Source organism: Echinops telfairi, unplaced genomic scaffold (assembly GCF_000313985.2).
Source record: "Echinops telfairi isolate 266 unplaced genomic scaffold, ASM31398v2 ScPeMD7_11;HRSCAF=52, whole genome shotgun sequence".
Lineage (NCBI taxonomy): Eukaryota > Metazoa > Chordata > Mammalia > Afrosoricida > Tenrecidae > Echinops > Echinops telfairi.
In genome coordinates this window covers 13,534,410-13,542,390 of record NW_022103908.1, presented here as the reverse complement: position 1 = coordinate 13,542,390, position 7,981 = coordinate 13,534,410, and positions in this window count along the sequence as shown.

Here is a 7,981-nt window from a genome sequence, read left to right as displayed (position 1 = left end):
TAGGACAACAGGAGAAAGCTTCCTAAAAGTGATCATGGCGAGATACGCTCTGCATATGTTATCGTGAGAGACTGGTCCTTGAAAAATGGCATCATGCTTGGTAAAATGGAATAGAGAGCACTTCCAGGGAGATGGGTTGATACAGTGGTTGCAATGATGCTCTTACACATGACATTTGTGAGGAGGCCACAGAGGTTTCAGCACTACACTTTGTTGTGCTTGGGGTCTCTGAGTCAGAACTGACTGGAGGGGCACTTAAAAATGGCATTAAGGATGCTTCAATACTCCTGCAGTGAGAAAAACAAAGAGCTGGTCTTATTTTTATTTAAACCTATTAAAGATATAATTAAAGAGTGAATACATATTATTTTATAAACTGCTTTTAAATTTCATTTTACAATCACTTGTAACTTAGGAGATCCTTAGTTATGTATGAACTGCTTCGGGCAGATGGTTCAGTGGAGGCTAAAGCACCTTGTGTTGAAAAGTGTATTTGGTATAGAATATTCTGGTGATCAAGTAATGTGTAAAACATTGAAATAATTTTAGTTACAGTAAATTTTAGTAAGATCAGATTTAAATCTAGTGCATAATTTCTTATTTGATATAAATGATAGATCAAAGATGGCTGAACTTGCCTACTAATATGGATTGTGTAGATTTTCAGTCTCTTCACTACAAGTTAGGGTCAAGGAGGCTGGGAGTGTGCCTGAAATCGGAATTTAAGAAGTATGCTTTTTGTTTTGTTTTCAATACTTGGGAACTTTGGGAAAGTGGTTATGCATTAAGCTACCAACCCGAGGTCAGAAGCTTGAAACCACCGCCAGCTCCACAAGAGAGAGTCCAGGCTTTCTACTCTCCTACAGAGTCACGGTCTCAGAAACCCTCAGGAGCAGTTCTGCCCAGTCCTACAGCGTTGCCATGACGAGAAATGATTTTATGGCAGCGAATTTATTTTTTATTAGTATCAACAAAATTAGTATGTATCTTTATTTATAGGGCATATACACTACTTTCAATTTGTCTATTCTCAAGAAGGATAGGGGAAGGAGAGTGGATATTACCCCATTTTAAAAATCAAAACTGAAATATTATATTGGAAAAGAAAAAAAAACATAGTATAGTATGGTCTTTGCTGCCCCACTATCTGCTCTGTCTTATCCCCAAAATATGATGATTCATAGAATCTTTCTAATCTTTTCTTTTTCAAAAATTTACCACTCTCTCAAGATTTATGTGGATCAGAAGATACGAAAATTTTCTTTTTTTAATCATTGGTATAAATTGAGAAGACGAACAAATTCAAGACCTTATGTCCATTTTATCTGGTATTGAATCTGACTGTATTTTAAAGAAGGTAGTGTGTGCACCATCTAAATAGTGTGTGCACTGCAATGGCATTTATCACTTAAAGGAGAGACTCTGTGCACATACCCATCTACTGTTCTCCCCTCGGGATTGCGGAGAATACTGCTGTATTGTAGAGACTTATTTACTTGTTGAATTCTTCAGTGTCTCTAGGATAAAAGAAAGACACATCACCTCTGCATCTTACTGGGTCTTTATAAGCAAATTATGGATTAATTTCATTATTAATATACAGATATTAGAATTGTTGATTCCACAGATTCCTCAGATTTACTGGTAACAAGCACTTGAGACAAGAGAGTAGGCCTATTTGTACAACATATACAATTGGCATAAGAAACACATAACATTTTGTTCATGTCGTTGTCATTTTAATTTTAAGCAGACAAACTCCTGGGCACTATATGCATACAAGGAAGCCTCATACATTCATACAGACTTCCTGCACACATGAAAAAAGACAGAGGTAAACTTCAAATTGTCTTCTAAGTTAATGATGTGTTTTTCATGTGCATGTCAGTCTCAGTAATATCCAATTAAATATATTTCTCCTACACCCGATGTGTAATGTATGCTTGGCTTTGGCAAACACAGCATGAAGGAATATTTATCATTTAGCTAATAGAGCTCATTTAGCTGCCTGTGATATAGAGATGTTTTTCATTTGTTATCAACATACTGGAATACATCAGGTGTGAAATCCATAATGTAAAGCTCAAGGTAAATTTCAGCTAGACATCCATCATGCACATTTGTCAATTTAATATCACATTTCCATAAAGTTGAATTATTAACATGAAATAAAATCCCCAATTGTCCCAAGAACAGCAAAAAATCCCAGTAACCCAGAAAAAGTTCCTCATATGTCAAAATGTATTATTATTGACCTCTCAACAACTTCGAGGTGGTGAATAATAAATTTCATGTAATAAAATAATTAGCAACAATATTAAATATATAAAACAGCATATACACAATCCATGGAGAAAAGCTATTTATTTTTCAAGGAATTATTTAAGTTTTTAAAATAAACTCTGTGTTTTGGATATGTAGAAAAACTGTTAAGGTAACAGAGGGCATTCCATATACCTCATATATAGCTTTTCTACATATATGATTTCTAACATCATATATTAGGAAGGTGCACATGTTTCAATTAGTAAATTACTATTATTATATTTGTCGTAACTAAAGTCTACAATTTTTCCTAATGACTTCGTTTTACCCAAGTTCTTTCTTCTGTTTCAGAATCGATTTGAGTATCTCTCATTATAATTTGTCACTGTTTTTCCTTCAGCTCTTCCTAGCTATGGCTATGTTCTCGTATGTTTTTGGTTATTGATGGGCTTGCCTGGAAGTTGTCAGACATACTAGTCAGATATAATATAGAGTGTCTCTCAGATGGAATTGGTCTGATGCTTCATTACGTTTAATAAAGTTACATATTTTTGGAAGGAAAATTTGATAATGAAGTGCTATTTTCATTGCGCCACATCAAGTGAACAATTACTATTGACTTTACCTACTGTTTTCCATACTTTTCTCTTTAGAAGGAAGTCACTATATGCAGTGCACGCTAGAAAGACAGATTATCTACGTAAATTATCTCAGCTTTTTCTTTAGGAGAGATTTGTTGATACTCATATTTTAAATCTATATTATAATTTATTGGAAATACTTATGTAACACTTTATTATAAATCAGTACTCTTCTAGATTATTGCCTTTGAGAATTCCTTCAGTCACTTCTTGTGTCTATTTTACATAACACTATCGTTACAGAAGTTTTTATAGCATTTTTTGTTGTTTTTGTTAGTTCAGGATGAAGATGAAGAAAACGAAAACAAATACACAGGAGCCAAATACGACCTTGAGTCTAACCCACCTGATTTTTTTTAAAAGATCATTTTACTGGGCTCTTATACTCTTAAAACAATCCATACATTGATTGTATCAAACATATTTGTACGTACGTTGCCATCATCATTTTCTAAACACTTACCACACTTTCTATTTGAGCCCTGGTTTTCAGCTCCTCTTTTTTTCCCCTCCTTCCCACCATCCCACCTTCATGGCCCCTTGATAAATTATAGATTATTATTATTTTCATATCTTACACTGACTGCTGCCCTCCTTCACTCATTTCTGTTGTTTGTCTCCCTGTTGGGAGGGTGGGGCAGATTATGCGTCAATTATTGTAATCACTTCCCCCATCCTCCCTGTCTTCCCACTACCCTCCCAGTATGGCTACTCCTATTTCTGTTCCTAAAGGGTTATCTGACCTGGATTCTACATGTCATGAGCTCTTATCTATAGCAGTCTACATGCTCTGGCCTAGCCAACTGGGGTCATGCTAGTGGGTGGTGAGGAGGCCTCAAAGAAGCAGAGGAATATTGTGTGTTTCATTGGTGTTAAACTGCACCCTGGTTGACCCATCCTTTCCTTGGGACCCTTTTGTGGAGCGAAGTCCTATTGTCTACAGATGGATTTTGGGTTTCTGCTCTGATACCCCTTATTTTTATCAGTATGTTTTTTTGTTGTTGTTTGGGGTCTTCTGATGTCTGTTTCCTGATCCCATGAACACCTCGTGATCACACCGTCTTATGTGCTTCTTCCATGTGGGCTTATTACTTCTCTGCTAGATGGCTACTTGTTTAATTTCAAGGCTCTAAGATGCCAGATGCTATATCTTTTGATAGCCAGGCATCATCAGCTTTCTTCACCACATTTGCTTATGTACCCATTTTGTCTTCAGCAATCATGTTGGGAGGGTGAGCACCATGGAATATCAGGTTGTTAGAACAAAGTGTTCTTGTGTTAAGGGAGGGCTTGAGCAGAGGCCCAAAGTCCATCCATTCCCTCAATGTATTGACATATAAATATATGGATATAGCCCAATGGCTCTATTTTTATGAATTTATATATTTTCATAAGTGCACAACTATGTTTATACCTCTATCCATAGCTTTGCTTTCTAGATATTTCCTGTTTTCTTTTACCTTCTTGCTGCCCCACCATCATGCTCACCCTTCTTCTGCCTCTTCATAATTCCTCTCAGCTAGATTACTGTGGCTCTAACACCCCTAGGATCTCTACGTCCTCCTTGTTGCTGCTTTTAATTCCCTAGTTGGTCTCCTGTCTGTGGCATTGTTTGCTCATGACTGCCCCCCACCCCCAGTCCTCCTCCCCAAGTCTATCCAGAATTGTCGGTCCTGTTGTTTCTTCCTTAGACCTGTTCCTATGCCTATCTTAAATAGGTAGGCAAAACAACAATAATGGAGACAAAGCAAAAAGAAAACAAAAGATTGGCTAAAAAGAGAGAAAAAAAACCTAGTGAATATATATTTTAAAAAAGCATACATCATTCCAGGTCTGTCTGCTAACCTTTATGACCATATCCCCAGTTCCTGGGGTGGTTCCAGGAACTGCCTCTCCTATCTTCAAGTCTAATTTGGGGGCTCCTCAGGGATTTTGAGGCTTTTCTTTGCTCCTATTGCTGATCTGTTATGTTCCCTTCTTGGTTTGCCCCACTGTGGGGTGGTCAGGCTGGACTCACTCCCCACTGTGGGTCCCCAGGATTGTCCTCTGTCACAGTATGCTCCAGCAAGGGGACATCATGTCTTGAGTTGTTTTTGGCCTTACAGTTCTCTCTGTACCTAAGCAGTTCCATGCAGGGATGTCATCCTCAGGGCTTGGTATACCAGTATGGGGTCTAGTCTCTCGTTCTCTCTTTTCCCTTCTTGGTTTGCTTATGTGTGGGCATGGCAAGCTGATCCCTCTCCCTAATCTGTAGGTTTCGTGTTGTCCCTTGTAGCACATGTTTCTAGGGAGGGGTTCAGTTTGACTCTGTTTGGGGCCAGCCCTGTAGTCCTCTCTGTTCCTGAGTAGCTCTGTGTGGTTATGTTGCCCTCAAGGGTTGGTGCGCTCTGGTGGGCTCTGCACTCACACTTCCATTTCTATGGAGACATAACCAATACCCTCCCACTGGATGGATTATTGCCCTGCTCCCCAAGTCCCATCATTCTGCCCCCCCCCTTTGTCACCTCCCCCTCCCAGACCCTTTCACCTTCTTTGTGTTGGAATGACGTGTATATCCTTGTATACAACCTGTATTTTAATAACATCTCAAAAACAGATTTGATTCATTAAACACTAATGAGAGAAGACCCGAAGAACTGTGGAGAGACATCAAGAACATGATTAATGAAGGAAGCAACAGATAATTAAATGGAGAAGAAAGAAAATATTAAAGTGGATGTCAGAAGAGGCTCTGAAATCTCCTCTTAATCTTAGACTAGCTAAAGCAATGGAAGAAGTGATGAAGTCAATAGAAAATTTCAATGGGCAGCTTGAGAAGACAAAGTCAAATATTATAATGAAATATGCAACGACTTAGTGGAGAAAACCCAAAAAGAAAACAGGCTCACCACATCTAAACTGCAAGAACTCAAGAAAACAATTCAAGCCTCCTGTTGTAATGTTGAAAGATTCCATAGGCAGACTATTGAAAGGCGCAGGAAGCTTCAAAAGAAAATGGGAAGAATACACAGAGAATACAAAACAAAAACAGTCCTTTAAAGAATACACAGAGAATACAAAACAAAAACCTGAGAAAGAACCAAGGTTCAAGATGCATCGAAAGCATTGGCAAATAAACAAAGTTTCAGGAATTGATGAAATATCAATTGAAATTTTTCATAGATTATGAAACACTGGAAGCACTTAACTCGCCCTTACATTTAGAAAACAGCTCATTGACTGACTGTCTGAAAGAGATGCATATTTGTACCCATTCCAAAGAAAAGTGACCCAACAAAATGTTCTAATTATATAACATTTTCATCGATATCATGTTCAAGTGAAATTTTTCTGACGATCCTCCAACAACAGTGCATTGACAGTGATCTTCAAGAGGTTCAGGAGAGGTTCAGAAGAGGATGTAGCACACGAGATATCCTTGGTGATTTAGGAAATCTAGGCTGAAAGCAGAGAATACCAGAAACGTGTTTACTTGCATTTTGTTGATGATGCAAAGGCATCTGGCTGTGTGTATCATAATAGACTATGCATAGTCTTGAGAAGAATGCGGCTTCCAGAACATTATGCAGTGTTCTTAAGTGGAACTTGTACTTGGATCAGGAGGTGGTTCTGTGAACAAAACAAGGGAATACAGCATGCTTTAAAATCAGGAAATGTGTGCATCATAGCTTTATCCTCTCAGAATAGTTACTCAGTTTGCATGCTGCACAAATCATCAGAAAATCTGGATTATAGGAAGAACAATGCGTCAGGATAGGAGGAAGGCTTATTAACAACCTATGATATGCAGATGATACAACTTGCTTGCTGAAAGTAGAGACTTGAAGCACTTGCTGATGAAAATGAAAGATTGCAGCCTTCATTATGGTTCACAACTCAATATAAAGAAAACCAAAGTCCTTACAGCAGGACCAATCATTAACATCATGATAAATGATGGAATGATTGCAGTTGTCAAGGATTTTATCTTGCATTTATCCATAACCAATGCTCATGGAAGTAGCAGTCAAGTGATCAAAAGATGCATTGCACGGGTAAATGCTCTTCACAAGACTGCTTTAAAGTGTTGAATTGGAAAGATGTTATTTGAGGACTGAAGTGCGCATGACCCAAGCCACAGTATTTTCAAAGTCCTCAGATGCATTTGAAAGTTAGACATTGAATAATGAAACTAAAGAAGATTTGATGCATTTAACATGTGGTGCTGGCAAAGAATGTTGAAAGTACAAACATTTCTTTTTCCTTTAGCACTCCCAAAAGGACAAATTTGTCTTGCAAGAAGTGTGGCCAAAGTGCTACTCAAAAGCAAGAATCTGAGATTTGGTCTCCACATACTTTGGACATGTTGTCATGAGAGATTAGTGCTGGTTAAGAACATTGTGCTTCTTTGAGATGCTCACCTTCCCAACATGATCGCTAAAGACAAAGCGGGTACATAAGCAAATGTGGTGGAGAAAGCTGATGGTGCCTGGCTATCAAAAGATACAGCATCTGGGGTCTTAAAGGCTTGAAGATAAACAAGCGGCCATCTAGCAGAGAAGCAGCAAAGCCCACATTGAAGATGCGCACCATGTGTGATCATGAGATGTCTATTGGATCAGGTATTAGGCATCAAAGACGCAGAGCAAAAATCATAATGTGAATGGGGGTAGGGGGAGAGTGCAAAGTGGAGGCCCCAAGTCAATTGGAGATGCCCTTACAGAAGGGTCATGGGGAGAAGATGGGCCAGTCAGGGTGCAATATAACACCAATGAAACATACAGCTTTCCTTTGGTTCTTTAATGCTTCCTCCTCCCACGATCATGACCCTAATTCTAACTTAAAAATCCGGCTAGACAAGAGCATGTACATGGGTACAGATAAGAGCTGGAAACACAGGGAATCCAGGACAGATAAACCCTTCAGGACCAATATTGAGAGTAGCCATACCAGGAGGGGAAGGGGAAGGTGGGGAGGAGAAAGGGGTACTCTATTACAATGACCTACCTATAACCCCTTCTCAGGGGTTATAGACAAGGGGGTAAAGGGAGACATCAGACAGTGTAAGACATGGAAAAATAATAATAATTTATAAA